The sequence below is a fragment of the Salvelinus alpinus genome, chromosome 34 (assembly GCF_045679555.1).
Source record: "Salvelinus alpinus chromosome 34, SLU_Salpinus.1, whole genome shotgun sequence".
Taxonomy (NCBI): domain Eukaryota; kingdom Metazoa; phylum Chordata; class Actinopteri; order Salmoniformes; family Salmonidae; genus Salvelinus; species Salvelinus alpinus.
The window spans coordinates 24,393,124-24,410,198 of record NC_092119.1 but is presented as its reverse complement, the minus strand read 5'-3'; the positions used below and the strand labels follow the sequence as shown (position 1 = coordinate 24,410,198).

Below are 17,075 nucleotides of genomic sequence, written 5' to 3'. Positions count from 1 at the left end.
GACAGCTGCCTCTGATTGAGAACCATATCAGGCCAAACACAGAAATAGAAAATCATAGAAAAACTAACATAGAAAAACTAACAAAAACTAACACCCACCCAACTCACGCCCTGACCATACTAAAACAAAAGACAAAACAAAGGAACTAAGGTCAGAACGTGACACAAATCCTGTCAATTGAAGTAAAGTCTTTGATTACTTATTGTTCAAATGTGTTGAACATCTTAATTGATGTCCTGATGCTGCATGTTTCCCGAACACTGCTATATTGATAATATTCTGGGGAAAATGTAGCAAATTATAGCATTGATTTATTGATTGGTTAATTGATTATATGAATGGAGAAACGTTTAATTACAGATGATTAATGGATATGCTACAATTTCTATTGTGCATGGGATTTACAAAGAGTCCTATAGAAAGAGGCCTACCAAAAGGATCATGTCCATGTTTTGACAAGAAGCTTGTTATAGTAGTAACAGTCTCAGACAATGTCCGCTGGACACACCATCTCATTTCAACGTGGATAATTGGGTAATATTTGTTTGAGACTTTGATCAATGACAACCTATATTCACCCACTCAATAAGACAGCAAAATGTTAACTGGATTTCCAATGTGTTATCACTATGCTTTCAACCATCTAAAAGCACAACCAAATTCAAATGGAAAAACAATGTCTGATTTTTGGTTTAGTTGTCACACAAATATCACTATGTGTTCAACCATTTAAAAGCAGTACAGTTCAAATGGGAATACAATGATTTTTTTTGTTGTTTCACCTTTATTTAACCAGGAAGGCCAGTTGAGAACAAGTCCTCATTTACAACTGCGACCTGGTCAAGATAAAGCAAAGCAGTGCAACAAAAACAACAACACAGAGTTACACATGGGATAAACAAGCATACTGTCAATAACACAATAGAAAACATCTATATACAGTGTGAGCAAATGTAGTAAGATTAGGGAGGTAAGGCAATAAATAGGCCATAGTGGTGAAATAATTTCAATTTAGCATTAACACGAGTGAAAGATGTGCAGATGATGATGTGCAAGTAGAGATAATGAGATGCAAAAGAGCAAGAAAAAATAACAATACGGGGATGAAGTAGTTGGGTGGGCTATCTACAGATGGGCTGTGTACAGGTGCAGTGATCGGTAAGCTGCTCTGACAGCTGATGCTTAAAGTTAGTGAGGGAGATATAAGTCTCCAGCTTCAGTGATACAACAGATTAATGTGTTCACTATGCTTCATCACTATGCTTCATCTAATAGCGCAACTAAATGACCTGGATTGCAGTTGAGATTACATTAAAAGTACATGGTGCAAATGAGAAATGCTGTTCGAGATTTTGCACAGAGAATTATAGCAATTGTGAACATCTCCACAGCCCTGATACAACCTATGCATGCTATTCTGAACATGCAGTCTTTGTGATTACATAAGAATACATTTATAATTACAGTAATTTCAAAATGTGGCTATGGATGTGTTACTCATTTTAAGTTTGCAGTTTGTAAGATAGCCTTAACTTTAGGCTATTTATTGTATTTCAAAAGTAATATTTAATTGTGTTTGGTCAACAGTGCAACCAAATATCAACATATGAAGGAGATGAAACTACTGCTTGGATAGTTCCAGCTGTGCCACTGACCTAGTCTGGCTTTAATTCCAGTTTGTATACTAATTAATAATTGATACAGTATATATTATGTAAATGTGATGTAACTTACAATGTATGATATTAATCCAGTTTTAAAATGAAAAATGAAAAATGAGAGCCTAATTATTTAAAACAATTACAAAAAAAGTCACAAAACAAGAAATTATACATTTGGTTGTTTGCATCTCATGAAAGAGAAAATAAACGGAGAAAGATGTTTTTAAAGCTTATCTTGTTTTAAACAATAACAGCAAAAAAAATTAAACCCTGGATGGGAGACCAAAGGGTAGCTGTAGAAAGATAAATTCTCCAGTAGTCCTACTGGAGAATTGTCATGATGACATATCCTGTGGTTGAAATTTTACCCTCAAAACAACAGTTTATGTTGATGACTTCAAATCCAATGTGTTTTCTTTAAAACAACGTTGATTCAACCAGTTTATGGCCGGTTGGTAGCCATTCAGACGGCGATGGGATGAAACAGTGGAGCAGCAAATGGGGAGACAACTTGAGCCACACAGCTGGCGATAGCAGCTGCTTGTCACAATTAGGAATGGAAATTCCAAACCTGACCATTCTGGATTCTCTTTAAACAGAGGAGTCAGGTCATTGAGGCATTTTGAAGCAACGGCAAGAAATTGTTGTGAAATGAATGATTCAGTTGAATCTGTTTTCTTTGTATAGGCCTACATAGCCTGTGTAGTTTATGCCTGTTTCCAAACTAAATTATACATTTAGTTTTCACATCATTTCATAAAATTCAAGTACTTTAACTGTCATGCCTAAAGAATAGGTATTTCAACTAGGGGGCCCCCAATCCCCAAAAATGAAATACAAATTATATATACAGTACCAGTCAAAAGTTTGGACACACCTACTCATTCCAGAGTTTTTCTTTATTTTTACTATTTTCTACATTGTAGAATAATAGTGAAGTCACCAAAACTATGAAATAACAGATATGGAATAATGCAATAACCAAAAAAGTGTTGAACAAATCAAAATATATTTTATATTTAAGATTCTTCCATGTAGACACCCTTTGCCTTGATAGCTTTGCACACTCTTGGCATTCTCTCAACCAGCTTCACCTGGAAGGATTTTCCAACAGTCTTGAAGGAGTTTCAACATATGCTGAAAACTTGTTGGCTTCTTTTCCTTCACTTTGCGGTCCAACTCATGCCAAACCTTCTCATTTGGGTTGACGTCAGGTGATTGTGGAGGCCAGGTCATCTGATGCTGCCCTCTCCTTCTTGGTCAAATAGCCCTTACACAGCCTGAAGGTGTGTTGGGTAATTGTCCTGTTGAAAAACAAATGATAGTCCCACTAAGCGCAAACAACATGGGATGGCGTATCACTGCAGAATGCTGTGGTGGCTACGCTATTTAAGTGTGCCTTGAATTCTAAATAAATCACAGGCAGTGTCACCAGCAAAGCACCCCCACACCATAGCACCTCCTCCTCCATGCTTCATGGTGGGAACCACACATGCGGAGATCATCCATTCACCTACTCTGCATCTCACAAAGACACAGCGATTGGAACCAAAAATCTCAAATTTGGACTCATCAGACCAAAGGATTTCCACCGGTCTAACGTCCATTGCTCGTGTTTCTTGGCCCAAGTAAGTCTCTTCTTCTTATTGGTGTTCTTTAGTAATGGTTCCTTTGCAGCAATTCAACCATGAAGGCCTGATTCACGCAGTCTCCTCTGAACAGTTGATGTTGAGATGTGTCTGTTATTTGGGCTGCAATTTCTGAGGCTGGTAACTCTAATGAACTTATCCTCTACAGCAGAGATAACTCTGGGTCATCCTTTCCTGTGGTGGTCCTCATTAGAGCCAGTTTCATCATAGCGGTTGATGGTTTTTGCGAAAGTTTTCCGGATTGACTGACATTCATGTCTTAAAGTAATGATGGACTGTCGTTTCTCTTTGATTATTTGAGCTGTTCTTGCTATAATACGGACTTGGTCTTTTATCAAATAGAGCTATCTTCTGTATACCACCCTTATCTTGTCACAACACAACTGATTCGCTCAAACGCATTAAGAAGGAAAGAAATTTCACAAATTAACTTAACAAATCACACCTGTTAATTGAAATGCATTCCAGGTGACTACCTCATGAAGCTGGTTGAGAGAATACCAAGAGTGTGCAAAACAGTCATCAAGGCAAAAGGTGGTTACTTTGAAGAATCTGAAATATAAAATCAATTTTGATTTATTTAACACTTTGTTTTGGTTACTACATTATTCCATGTGTGTTATTTCATAGTTTTGATGTCCTCACTATTATTCTACAATGTAGAAAATAGTAAAAATAAAGAAAAACCCTTGAATGAGTAGGTGTCTCCAAACTTTTGACTGGTACTGTATATCATTTTTTTAGGAACTCAGTCAATCTCAGTCAGTCTCGACTTACTATTGAGAGCAAGAATAGTAGAATACACCAGCTGCAATTTCGAAATTTGGTTGCATATCAGCTGTTTTTCTCTTATTATGTCAGTCACTGACAGTCACTCAGTTAGCCATGTCAGCTAACATTTACATTTACATTTAAGTCATTTAGCAGACGCTCTTATCCAGAGCGACTTACAAATTGGAAAGTTCATACATATTCATCCTGGTCCCCCCGTGGGGAATGAACCCACAACCCTGGCGTTGCAAGCGCCATGCTCTACCAACTGAGCCACACGGGCTAACAATTTTTAGATTGGTAGTTAGTCTAGCCAGCTATCTAAACTTGTAGTAATCATGGCCAAATACTGACCGGGCACTCAGGGGCCCTGACCCCCAGGGGTCCCCCATTGATTTGCATAGTCATTCTCACCCAGATATCATATTAACATGGCATAAGTTATTACAACATGTGTAGAATTGCAGGAAATTAGCTGTAAAACTGGAGAAAAAAAGATCTCTCTACCCCATGGCAAAATGAGTAGAATTGTGTCAAATTTGATAAAAAATTGCAGTATGTGTAGAATTGCAAAACAATAGCTTTAACGGTCCAATGCAGACATTTTTATCTCAATATCAAATAATTTCTGGTAACTATTTAGTCCCTTATTGTGATTGTTTTCAATGTTTTCAAGAATCACAAAAAGCTTATAAGCAAAGATCAATTACTCAATATAGAATTTAGCTAGGACTGTCTGGGAGTGGTCTGAGTCGGGAGGGGAAAACTGAAAAATAGCTGTTATTGGTCTATCAACTAATTATCCACATGGTGATGTCACCATGGAAGGCCAAAACTCCATCCCACTATCCCATCTTTTTAACAGCTCTTACACTAAAAGGGCATTATCATCATGTTTACAATTTCACAGTATTATTCCAACCTCTTAGTGTGTAAATATATATAAAACAGAATAAAATCACGTTTTTGACTGCACTGGGCCTTTAAAACTGCAATATTTTCTCTACTCCTCATGGCAAAATGTGCAGAATTGCAGGAAATGAACTTTAAAACTAAAATGTTCTATGAAATTGATAAATTCTCTCTGCCGTCACGAGTGGGGCCACTGAAATATTTTCCCGCGGGGTGGAGGGTCCCCCAACCAAATCTCGCTTAGGGCCTCCAAAAGGCAAGGGAACTCATACATATGGGTGATTCATTTAGCATAAATCAATATCCATGGCCATAACCGTAATGCATTATTTACTGTTGTTGAGTAAAAAATTCTAAAATAGGCATTTGGATTATTATTGATAGCTATGATATAATGGCTATATGCCAACATGGACTATAACATTTGCATTATGTTGTACTTATTCAGTCAGCAATTTCAATGTATATTTGAGGGAGATGTATTGATATTTCAGTTACCTTGGCAGCAAATACGTTTGTGGTGCCTTTGAATTTCCAAATTAGAATTAAACATAGAAGAATAGAAGAATGACTACCAGTTCCTGTGTTGTGTGTTGAAATATGTTATATATTTTTTTTCAATGATAAAAGGACAAGACATTACAGATGATACTACCAGTGCTCTTGAAACAGAGAAAGAGCAAGTTGGTCTAAAATAACACAGGCTAAGAGCATTGGACGGATCAACCACAAGCAAGAAAGACAAAAGGGCACAATGAGCCATGAATCATATGCTGCTGTCACCCGACCCCAAGCCATAACCGCATCCTTGTGACTCTTTGTTTTTACATTATGTAATGACTGCTAGCCTAGGCCTGCTTTCGTCATCATTATGCCCCCATTTTCAAACATTGTTGTCTTCTAAAATATTTTCTGAGCAGAGAAGGGTATAACAACACACAAAATGTCGGGAGGACCGTACAAGCGGAGCACCCAAGGGTGTGAAAGATTCATGGCGGTGCCTGGGTGAGTGGAAGAGACACTTTGGAAGGAGCTCAAATATTCACATACTGAGATTTCCACATTAGCAGTAGTCATTGAGGCTAAATAAACATGACACTCTCATATTTCCTGCGTCATCTCCTTAATCACACACCCCAAAGAAGAAACAATAAAACATTTTAGGACTGAAACCACAATCACAGCGGCAAAGTTGTCGAGCAAAAGTGAGTTGATTTGATTTTCATTGGGAATTAGAAATAATTATAAACAAATGTAAAGGCCCCAATTCACACCCCTGAGGGACACCGTTCACTTAATGCTTTTCATGTGCATTTTCAATAGATTGAGCAGGACTGGTTTCATAAGATGCAGCTCACTGTGTTTCAGTGCTTTAACATTTAATCAAAACTGGTTCAATACATATGATATTAAAGCATTTTGTCCTTTCCCACACTATGCCCTGTGGCGAACGTCAGGGGCCATTTTGAGTTCACATCAGAAAGGGGTCAAAAGCATTTAAACACATTGCACAGTGACATTTCTGTTGAATGCTTGCACATCAACTCTTAACTGAGAAACAACTGTATTGTCTTGAACATGTTTTTGCTTCAGGCCTTCTAACTTGGAGAAGGTATTGGGTGCACCATGGCCTTAGGAGTTCAGTGAACAACAAACTCTGGATGATTTCAATACACGTTTATGTGGAAATTAAATCACTGACTTTGCATACATAGGCAGAGCACTGACTAAAATTAGTAACTGATTAGCTTTTGTTGCAAAGTTCATATTTGTATATAACGAAGAAAATACATGTTTTTTGTTGTTGTTGCTTTGATGATGTTATGATCTCGTATCGATAGAAGGATATCCAGATTAGCAGGGCCGGTAGCCCAATAGTTAGAGCATTGGGCCAGAAACCTGTAGGCCGCTAGGTGAAAAATCTGTGGATGTGCAAGGCACTTAACCCTAATTTCTACAGGGTGATAATGGCAGACCCTGGCCATGACCCCACTCTCCAAGGTTGTCTAAGGAGATTTGGGATATACAAAATCCACTTGACCAATTCACACATGCATATTAATACACGTGTGAAATAGGACAAATATAAGCTCCCACCAAATTATTATTAGATCCTCATCCCAATGCAGTCCACCAAAACAAGGACTATTTATTCATTATGAAGGCACTGACATGCCTACAACAGCATCCATATTAATCAAGTAAGAGAAAAGCAGGTTGTCAAGTTTGTCAAGGAAAATAAAATCATACTAATAATGCATTGTATAATTCTTCAATAATTTCCATAAAGCATGTTTAATGCTCACAGCTTGATGTGATTCATACTTTGTAAACCTGCACCATCGGTCATTAAACCTATAGTTTATAAAAAGTTCTGCATGTATTATAATGGACAGTGACATGTGAGTCAGTTGCCCAAAGCTTCAGCAGAAGTCAGAGGCAGATTTAGCCCTTTGGTTAAAGAGACTGACAGAATGGCAAGATATGGGACAACACACATAGGAAGGGAAAGAAAGGAAAAAAATCATCCTGCCTGGGAAGAACTGTATTAATGCCAAGCAAAACACCCTTTGGGTTGGAAACACACACACACACACCAGTGGAGGCTGCTGAGGGGAGGGCGGTTTACAATAATGGCTGCAACGGAGCAAATGGAATTGCATCAAACACATGGGAAACATGTGTTTGATGTATTTGATACCATTCCACTAATTCCTCTCCAGCCATTACCACGATTCCATCCTCCTCAATTAAGGTGCCACCAACCTCCTGTGACCCACAGCCACCCACTCTGTCTTCACACAGACACCAACACAAATCCTCAAACAAACATTATGTACACAATACAACACAGGTTCCCAACACACATAATTAAAGTATAAAGACAGCCATCAGCACAAGCAAACCCCATACATACTTTTTGGTGCACTGTGTTTGTATGATCTTGTTGGTTTAATGCACAGACACAGGTTACCATACCAACCACTCTCTCCCTTTGAAAGACACAGACACAGGTTACCATACCATACCACCCACTCTCCTCTCCCTTTGAAAGACACAGACAACCATACCAACTACTCTCCTCTCCCTTTGAAAGACACAGACAACCATACCAACTACTCTCCTCTCCCTTTGAAAGACACAGACAACCATACCAACCACTCTCCTCTCCCATTGAAAGACACAGACACAGGTTACCATACCAACCATTCTCCTCTCCCTTTGAAAGACAGACACAGGTTACCATACCATACCACCCACTCTCCTCTCCCTTTGAAAGGTGGCAAACTTTAACATTCCCTGATTTAGCAGTACAGTAGTATCCTCCTCACCATATGTGTGTGTGTGTACGGTGTGTGTGTACTGTGTGTGTGAGGGTGAAATTACAAAGCAGTATGGGGTTAATTAGATGTTGAGCCCCACATATCTTTTCTCTGAGCCACCCAGGGTGAGGCACGTCTGCCTTTTTCCATCCCCAATCTCACACCCAAATAAAATACTCTCCAGCCCTGCCGAATCTCTTCCCTCTCTCTTGCTTTCCCTTCTCTCACCCTCTCTCCTCTCACTCCCTCTCTTTCCCACTTCCACTTTCCTATATCTCTCTTTCTCCCTTGCACTCAACTCCCTCTCCTTCCCTCTACCCTATTTATCTTCCTTTCTTTCACCATCTCTCTCACTTGCAGTCTCTCAGATGTTGGCTTCCATGCCTGGGCTGCTCCAGCCAACCAACAAATGTGAAATTTAAATCAGGCGATTTTTGGCAGAGATGTTTTCTGCCCCGGGAGCAGAGTTGGAGAGCCAAAAAAAGCTACCTAACTAGGTCTTATATGGCACTCACTAAGACTTTTCTCAAATAAATGTAAAAAGTATTTAAATTTAAAAAGCATGAGAGAATTATTTTCACAGTGTGTATCAGTAAATAGTGAGAACTAGAAAAATGAGGTTAAATAGCGCTTTGGAATGAATATGAAATATTCATGAATCAAATTTGAATTGTTTAATCTTCAAATGCATAGCTCCCCTGAATTTGGTAATGGCATAGGCTACACTCAGCAGTATTTTGGGTACATCTTAATAGGGATTTTAAACTATTGAAACCTGGGCTATATTTTGATGTTGTTCACAAGGCATTGTGTCAATCAAAACAAGACAGGAAATTAGACAAAGTATGCAAGCACCTCATCTAGCACAACAGAGGAACTTAAGGAATGTACCAAGCATTTGTAGTACTCATGCCTGCATAGCCCACTCTGTTTCAATTGGACTTTTACAGCACTGCAATACATTTGAATTCTTCTTCCTTCAGTGCGTATTGCTTGTCTCCACCCGCTCCCGGTGTCACCCATCTTCCCTATTATCCCCAGCGTATTTATATCAGTGTTCTCTGTTGCCAGTTTGTTTTGTTCATCAAGCCTACCAGTGTTTTTCCCCTTGCTCCTGTTTGTTTCTAGTTCCTGTTTTCTAGTTTTGACTATTCTGCCTGACCCTGACACTGCCTGCCATTCTGTACCTTTTGGACTCTGATCAGGATTACCGACCTCTGCCTGCCCTTGACCTGTTGTTTTGACTGCCCCCTGTTCTAGTAATACACTTTTGATACTTTGACACTGTCTGCATCTGGGTCTTCCCTAAAAAGTGATAGCGGCAACCTGTCATATTTTTGAGTGGGTTATGCTCATTCTAACATCTGATCCTCAGAGTACTGTACCTGAAATTCACATTACCTTGTCATTCTCAATTTGACAAGAGTCAAAGTTTTACTTTTATGATTGCTGATGAAGCCATAAATCTCAGCACTTTGAGGGAGAGCTTAGAAGACTATTTCACATTCACTGTGCATCAAAAAGTGTTAAGGACTTCAAGATTTCCACCTGTTCTCATCAGAATTTAATTTAAAAAATCACACTAAAGCATTCCTTATAAGCAAGGAAACGCTGATGATTTCCCAATTACTGCATATGGTATCTCTACAGTCTCCTCTTGTATAGTCAAACACATATGTGAAACTGGAGGTAGGTATCCCTAAGGTTAGAGAAGCAGCCAGGTAGTCTGTATTCCACAATATATCTATTTTCTCTGTGGAGAAATAGAAAGCTTGCAAAGTTGCAAGAGTGCAACTTCCACTTCCACTTCATTCAAAAGTTTTCTGAGGATTGACAATGCATGGAGATATAACTAGAAATGATTTGGTTGACCGTTTTATCTGTGGATTATTGTCGGAGTTGAGGACCTTGTGCATTTCAGGTAAAATAACAACACAATGTTTATATCCCAGGACAAATTAGCTAGCAACAGCAAGCTAACTAGCTAAATTGCCATAAATGTTTAATGCTTTTCGACTTGTCCCCAAATTAATATCATTGGTTCAGAGTTTGTTTGATGTTTCAACCTGCGTGTCCTGATCGCGTCTGGTGTGGGGGGACAAAATCAGCACGTGCCTGTGTGGTCTGGTCAGCACGTCATGACAATTCAATCAATGAACACATATGTTAGGCAAGTTCAAAAATAATTTAATTGCATTAAGTTTAAATCATAAAAAATGAAGTCATAACTGCTCTATTGTTAAAGTTAAACTGTTGAACATTCTTATCTGCCCTGTGCAGGGTGTCATTCTGAATTAAAAACAGCAAATACAGGTTATGAATACAAAGTATTTGTATTTCAAGTTGTAGAGTAGACAAACCCAAACTAAAATTAACATCTACTGTTAATGACACATTGATAGAGTGAGCATAAATATTTTGGTAAAAGTTTGGTAAGTGCAAGTTTTCCTAGTGTTTGGCTGACTTTGGAGTGTGAGATATTAACACCTCAATAACGTGAAAAGACAAACAATAACACAATGGCCTTTGGCGTGAACAGTAACTGTTACACTGACTATTCCTCTGTGCAGGAAACGTCTAGGCCTTTCCACTGCGACAGGATGAGAACCAGCAGTCACTTCCAGGACCAGCATCTGGTTCAGTCTGGTCTCAACACACTGCCTTGCTGTGTCTCATGTTCTGGACGCAGGTCCGACCCAGGTTGGCCCCCTCCAGGAGCAGGTCTGACAGGCGGTCCAGGCCCACACAGGTGGTGAGGGGGGTGATGAGGCCGTAGAGCCCCCCCAGTAAAATACTGACTGGCCAGGCTATGATCAGCAAAATCACCAGCCACACGATACTCCAGAAACACGACCCACAATTGGCCATCCTAGTCTGGGAGAAAGAGAGAAGGGGGAAAAGTATTTAAATGTTTCAGTCAATTAACAAATCAATCATGAATATAGACAATGTGCGTCACACAAAGATAGAATTTGCTGAGTTGACAGAAAGAAGACATTGTTAGGCAAACTTTTGTCTATTGTATTGATCTCTCATCAAAAATAATAAACAGTAGTATTTATACTGCCACAGCTCTTCCCCTCCCCATGTGATAAGAACGGATTAATATTACTTCAGATCATTAGTCACAAAATCCTACCATCTATACAGTACCAGTCAAAAGTTTGTTTTTTCTTTATTTGTACTATTTTCTACATTGTATAATAATAGTGAATACATCTCAATTATGAAATAACACATATGGAATCATGTAGTAACCAAAAGAGTGTTAAATATATATTTTATATTTGAGATTCTTCAAAGTAGCCACCATTTTTCTTGATGACAGCTTTGCCTACTCTTGGCATTCTCTCAACCAGCTTCATGAGGTAGTCACCTGGAATGCGTTTCAATTAACAGGTGTGCCTTGTTAAAAGTTAATTTGTGGAATTTCATTCTTAATGCGTTTGCGCCAATCAGTTGTTGTGACAAGGTAGGGGCGGTATACATAAGTCCATATTAAGGCAAGAACAGCTCAAATAAGCAAAGAGAAATGACAGGCCATCATTACTTTAAGACATGAAGGAAAGGTCAATTCTGAAAATGTAAAGAACTTTGAAAGTTTCTTTAAGTGCAGTTGCAAAAAACATCAAGCGCTATGATGAAACTGGCTCTCATGAGGACCGCCACAGGAAAGGAAGACCCAGAGTTACCTCTGCTGCATTAGAGTTACCAGCCTCAGAAATTGCATCCCAAATTAATGCTTCACAGAGTTCGAGTAACAGACACATTTCAACATCAACTGTTCAGAGGAGACTGCTTGAATCAGGCCTTCATGGTCGAATTGCTGAAAAGAAACCACTACTAAAGGACATCAATAAGAAGGAAATACTTGCTTGGGCCAAGAAACACGAGCAATGGACATTAGGAAATCTGTCCTTTGGTCTGATGAGTCCAAATTTGAGATTTTTGGTTCCAACCGCCGTGTCTTTGTGGGACGCAGAGTAGGTGAACGGATGAGCTCTGCATGTGTGGTTCCCACCGTGAAGCATGGAGGAGGAGGTGTGACGGTGCTTTGCTGGTGACACTGTGATTCCATATGTGTTATTTCATAGTTTTGATGTCTTCCGTATTATTCTACAATGTAGGTAATAGTAAAAATAAAGAAAAACCCATGAATGAGTAGGTGTGTCCAAACTTTTGACTGGTACTGTACATCACCCATACAAATATCAATGGAGGTAAATCATCCAAAGATTATGACTCCATGGTCAGCATTGCCTCCCAGCCATCAGATCAGATACCCAGTGTAGTGTGCTATTTATGGTGATTCAATCGGAGGATATAAACTCTCTAGCTGCGTTTACACAGGCAGCCCAATTCTGATTAAAAAAATTACACTAATTTTGATCAATCAGACCAGCTCTGAAAAAGATCTTATGTGAAAAGGCCTTGATGTAATTGGTCAAAATAGCAATTCGTAGAAAAAATATCAGAATTGGGCTGCCTGTGTAAACGCAGCCTCTGACACTCCCATCTGTAGTTGAATAGTGTCAGATTGAGCGCGCCCAGTTGATGATCTGGATGTACTTGTCTGGATTTACTGAAGCATAATAAGATAACCAATCCCCCAACCCCTGTCCCTACCCACTGGGGTCAACAGGGAGTCCACTCCTACACTACAGAAGAGTTAGTGGACCTGACACCTTGTTCACTCTCCTAATGCATTTTATAGGAGTGGAGCAAGAACTAAGCACTCATTTGGGTTCAGTTTATATCAGACTCATGGATCTGTAACTGCAGATGCAAATAGTATAAACTTTATTCAATTCCATGGTCTTACCTAAAATACATTCTTCCAAGAGCTCAAACTGTCAGACTGGCGAGTGTAAAAGCCAGCAACCAGATATACTTGCATGACCGTTTAAACTTTATGAGGTGGGTTGTTCCACCAATTCGGTGCCTTTTGAGAAGTGTAACTTGGAGAATATATTTTTTTAAATATTTCATCCAATTTTAACATTCATAAAGAGCACATGTATTTTCAACTTCATAAAGAAACACATTTTCCCATCTCAAGAGGTTACATAAAGAAAATACTGTAGTAAGTGCCAAATAAAGTTACAGGGGGAATCAGTAATAAATCTCCTTGGGACAGGGGGAATGGAAGCTTGTTGTGTGTAACAAGGAGTGGCAATGGAACGCAAGCTTCACCCCATAAAATGTATTATTTAAACATTTCTAGCCTGGATAACAGGCTAGATAACAGACGTGTTATACTCAAAACAAGTATAACAACAATAGAACTAGTTCACCTGCTTTTACAATATGATTGACTATTAGATGTTCAATTAAACCAATATTTTAAAAGGAATAGTTTCACCATATTAAAACAAGAGTTCAGTTCACATAAAAGGGTTGACCTTAAAATGAGGGACAGTTGTAAATGAATCACTAAATCACACAAAATAAATAATAATATTCAGAAATGGCTGTCAAAGCAACAAAATAACTAGTGCTTTAGAATATAAAAACTATATTTTTGGTATTTGTTTCATTAGTCCATTGCTGACATGGTCTCAAAATGTTTTGCTTGTCACCAATCAAGTTTTAAAGATCTATAACTTTCAAAATATAAAAATCATCACCGTATGATACTGTGTTTTGAAGTCATAGAGGGTGCACGGAGGGACATGTCAAAATGCTGAATTTTCACACTTTAGCAAGTCTTTAATCATATTAAAAAAATCTGATTTATAGAATTCTCCAGGTCTATATTTAAGGGCACTTCAGTTAGCCAAACAGGCTTTTAGACTTCAATATTGGTGCACAATTTCTTTACGTGATACAACCGAGGTATTGCACACATTCCCGCCCAGTTCTGTGTAATATCCTGTTGTGATGGGGCAAACTGTGTGATGAGATCAGCTGCACTCGAGGTTATCTCGTGCTTCAGGGAACGCCCCTTACATGAGACAATACTAGCCTTCAGAAATACTCTACTACTTTTTCCCTGGATTAAATATTTTGATTTAAAAGATAAACGTATGCAATAAAAAAAAAAAGACTTTCACACATTGAAGCAATATAATAATATTTGACATATGCCTGTGGAAAGAACAACATCCAGAGGATAAAACAGACCCTTAAAAGAGGTGGAGATAAAATGCAGTTAGAATACTGCCTTTGCACATGACATATGAAAAGGAAAACAATATTAGTTATACTGCATGTAGTTAGAGCTAGTGACACATCAACAAATGGCAACGGTTAGGAGGTAGTTCAAGCCATGCAAAGTAGAGAGCTATGTAAACCCATATTGGGGAGAGTCCCTGTCGAGTGAGTATAAAATACATGTTCACCTTCAGATGTAGCAAGTTTGAATTATTTGAGAAAGTGAGAGCCCGTTTCTCCTCTTTGCCTGTGGAATGGATATCCCCTCAGTCTCAGTTTAGTTCCTGCTTGGAGCTGCCAAAGCCAAGTCAGTCTGTATGAGTGGCCTCCTCCTTCCACTTAACGCTAATTTGCTGCAACAAGGTAGTCTCTACTAGGGTAAACTGCATGCCAGGGAGGACAGCTGAAGATGAAGATAGTTGCTCATTTGTGGAGGGTTTCTAGAGGGAGGATATTACACAATGTGTACCGGTTGCTCAATAAAAAAGAAACATGGTTGTTGTAGGTTTAAAAACAGTTTGTTGAACATGCAGAAGCATTGTAGAGAAGAATCTGGGGATTTACAATCCAAGTCTACAGTTTTAAGGGATTATTTGTAATATGCATTACTTCCTGGGTTATGATTTATAACTGACACAAAATATACATACAGTATCTACTCTAAGCTGAGTAGAGTACATCTGCTTTAGCTTTGATGTCGCAGAGACTTTGAAAGCAAACAGACATTTATACAGATTAAACCATCCACTTCCAGTGGATTGACAATGGATCCCTGTTTAAAGTATACTCCTTTTTAAAAGAGTTGGTTACAATTTCACCCTCCAGAAGAGGCAGAATAAATAGTACAGAAAATAATATGGCTAAACTCCAATGTACTGATAGAGCAAATACCAATTTTCTTGGAAGAAATGTATAAGGAAGGTAAAATGCAAATAAAGTCAAATTACAATATGTATACAAAAGTATGTGGACACTCATTCAATTTAGTGGATTCGGCTATTTCAGCCACACCCGTTGTTGACAGTTGAGCACACAACCACGCAATCTCCATAGACCCAACAATGGCAGTAGAATGGCCTTACTGAAGAGCTCAGTGACTTTCAATATGGCACAGTCATAGGATGCCACCTTTCCAACAAGTCAGTTCATCAATTATTTTCCTCTGCTATAGCTGCCTTGGTGAACACTAAGTGCTGTTATTGTGAAGTGGAAACGTCTAGGAGCATCAACGGCTCAGCCGCAAAGTGGTAGGCCACACAAGCTCACATAACAGGACCGCCAAGTGCTGAAACGTGTAAAACTTGTCTGTCTTCGGTTGCAACACTCACCACCGAGTTCCAAACTGCCTCTGGAAGCAACGTCAGCACAAGAACTGTTCATCGGGAGCTTCATGAAATGGGTTTCCATGGCAAGATCACCATGTGCAATGCCAAGCGTCGGCTGGAGTGGTGTAAAGCTAGCTGCAACTGGACTCTGGAACAGTGGAAATGCGTTCTCTGGAGTGATGAATCACACTTCACCATCTGGCAGTCCGACGGACGAATCTGGGTTTGGTAGATGCCAGGAGAACGCTACCTGCCCCAATGCATAGTGCCAACTGTGAAGTTTGGTGTATGAGGAATAATGGTCTGGTTCGGGCTAGGCCCCTTAGTTTAGTGAGGGGAAATCTTAAAACTACAGCATACAATAACATTGTAGACGATTCTGTGCTTCCAACTTTGTGGCAACAGTTTGGGGAAGGCCCTTTCCTGTTTCAGCATGACAACGCCCCCGTGCACAAAGCAAGGTCCATACAACAATGGGTTTTCGAGATCGGTGTGGAAGAACTTGACTGGTCTACACAGACCCCTGACCCCAACTCCATTGAATACCTTTAGGATGAATTGGAACACCAACTGCGAGCCAGGCCTAATCGTCCAACATCAGTGCCCGACCTCACAAATGCTTGTGGCTGAAAGGAAGCAAGTCCCTGCAGCAATGTTCCATCATATAGTGGAATGCGTTCCCAGAAGATTGGAGGCTGTTGTAGCAGAAAAGGGGAGACCAACTCCATATTAATGCCCGTGATTTTGCAATGAGATGTTTGACTTTTGGTCATGTAGTTAGTGTATGTCACACAAGCGATTAACAAAAGACCTCAGACTGGGGCGAAGGTACAGCTTCCAACATGTCAAAGACCCTAAGCACACAGCCAAGACAACGCTGGAGTGGCTTCTGGACTAGTCTCAGAATGTCCTTGAGTGGCCAGAGCCCAGACTTGAACCTGATCGAACATCTCTGGACGGACCTGAAAACAGCTGTGCAGCGACGCTCCCCATCCAACCTGACAGAGCTTGAGAGGATCTGCAGAGAAGAATGAGAGAAACTCCCTAAATACAGGTGTGCTACGCTTGTAGTCATACCCAAGAAGACTTGAGGCTGTAATCGCTGCCAAAGGTGCTTCAACAAAGTACCGAGTAAAGGATCTGAATACTTATGTAAATGTGATATTTCCGTTTTTGCTTTGTAATTATGGGGCATTGTGTGTAGTTTGAGGGTAAAAAAACATCAATTTTAAAATAAGGCTGTAATGTAAGAAAATGTGGAAAAAGGCACTGTATATACTG

General features: G+C 39.4%; 1 long non-coding RNA gene across 1 annotated transcript; it reads right to left on the bottom strand.

The window, feature by feature from the left end:
- Positions 1 to 10,482: 10,482 nt before the first annotated feature.
- LOC139563677 (uncharacterized) lies at positions 10,483 to 14,900 on the bottom strand. The gene is made up of 2 exons (XR_011672614.1): positions 14,658 to 14,900; positions 10,483 to 11,190 (listed from the first exon to the last, which is right to left on the bottom strand). It is a non-coding gene; the product is annotated as an uncharacterized lncRNA (long non-coding RNA).
- Between the last annotated feature and the right edge of the window lie 2,175 nt (positions 14,901 to 17,075).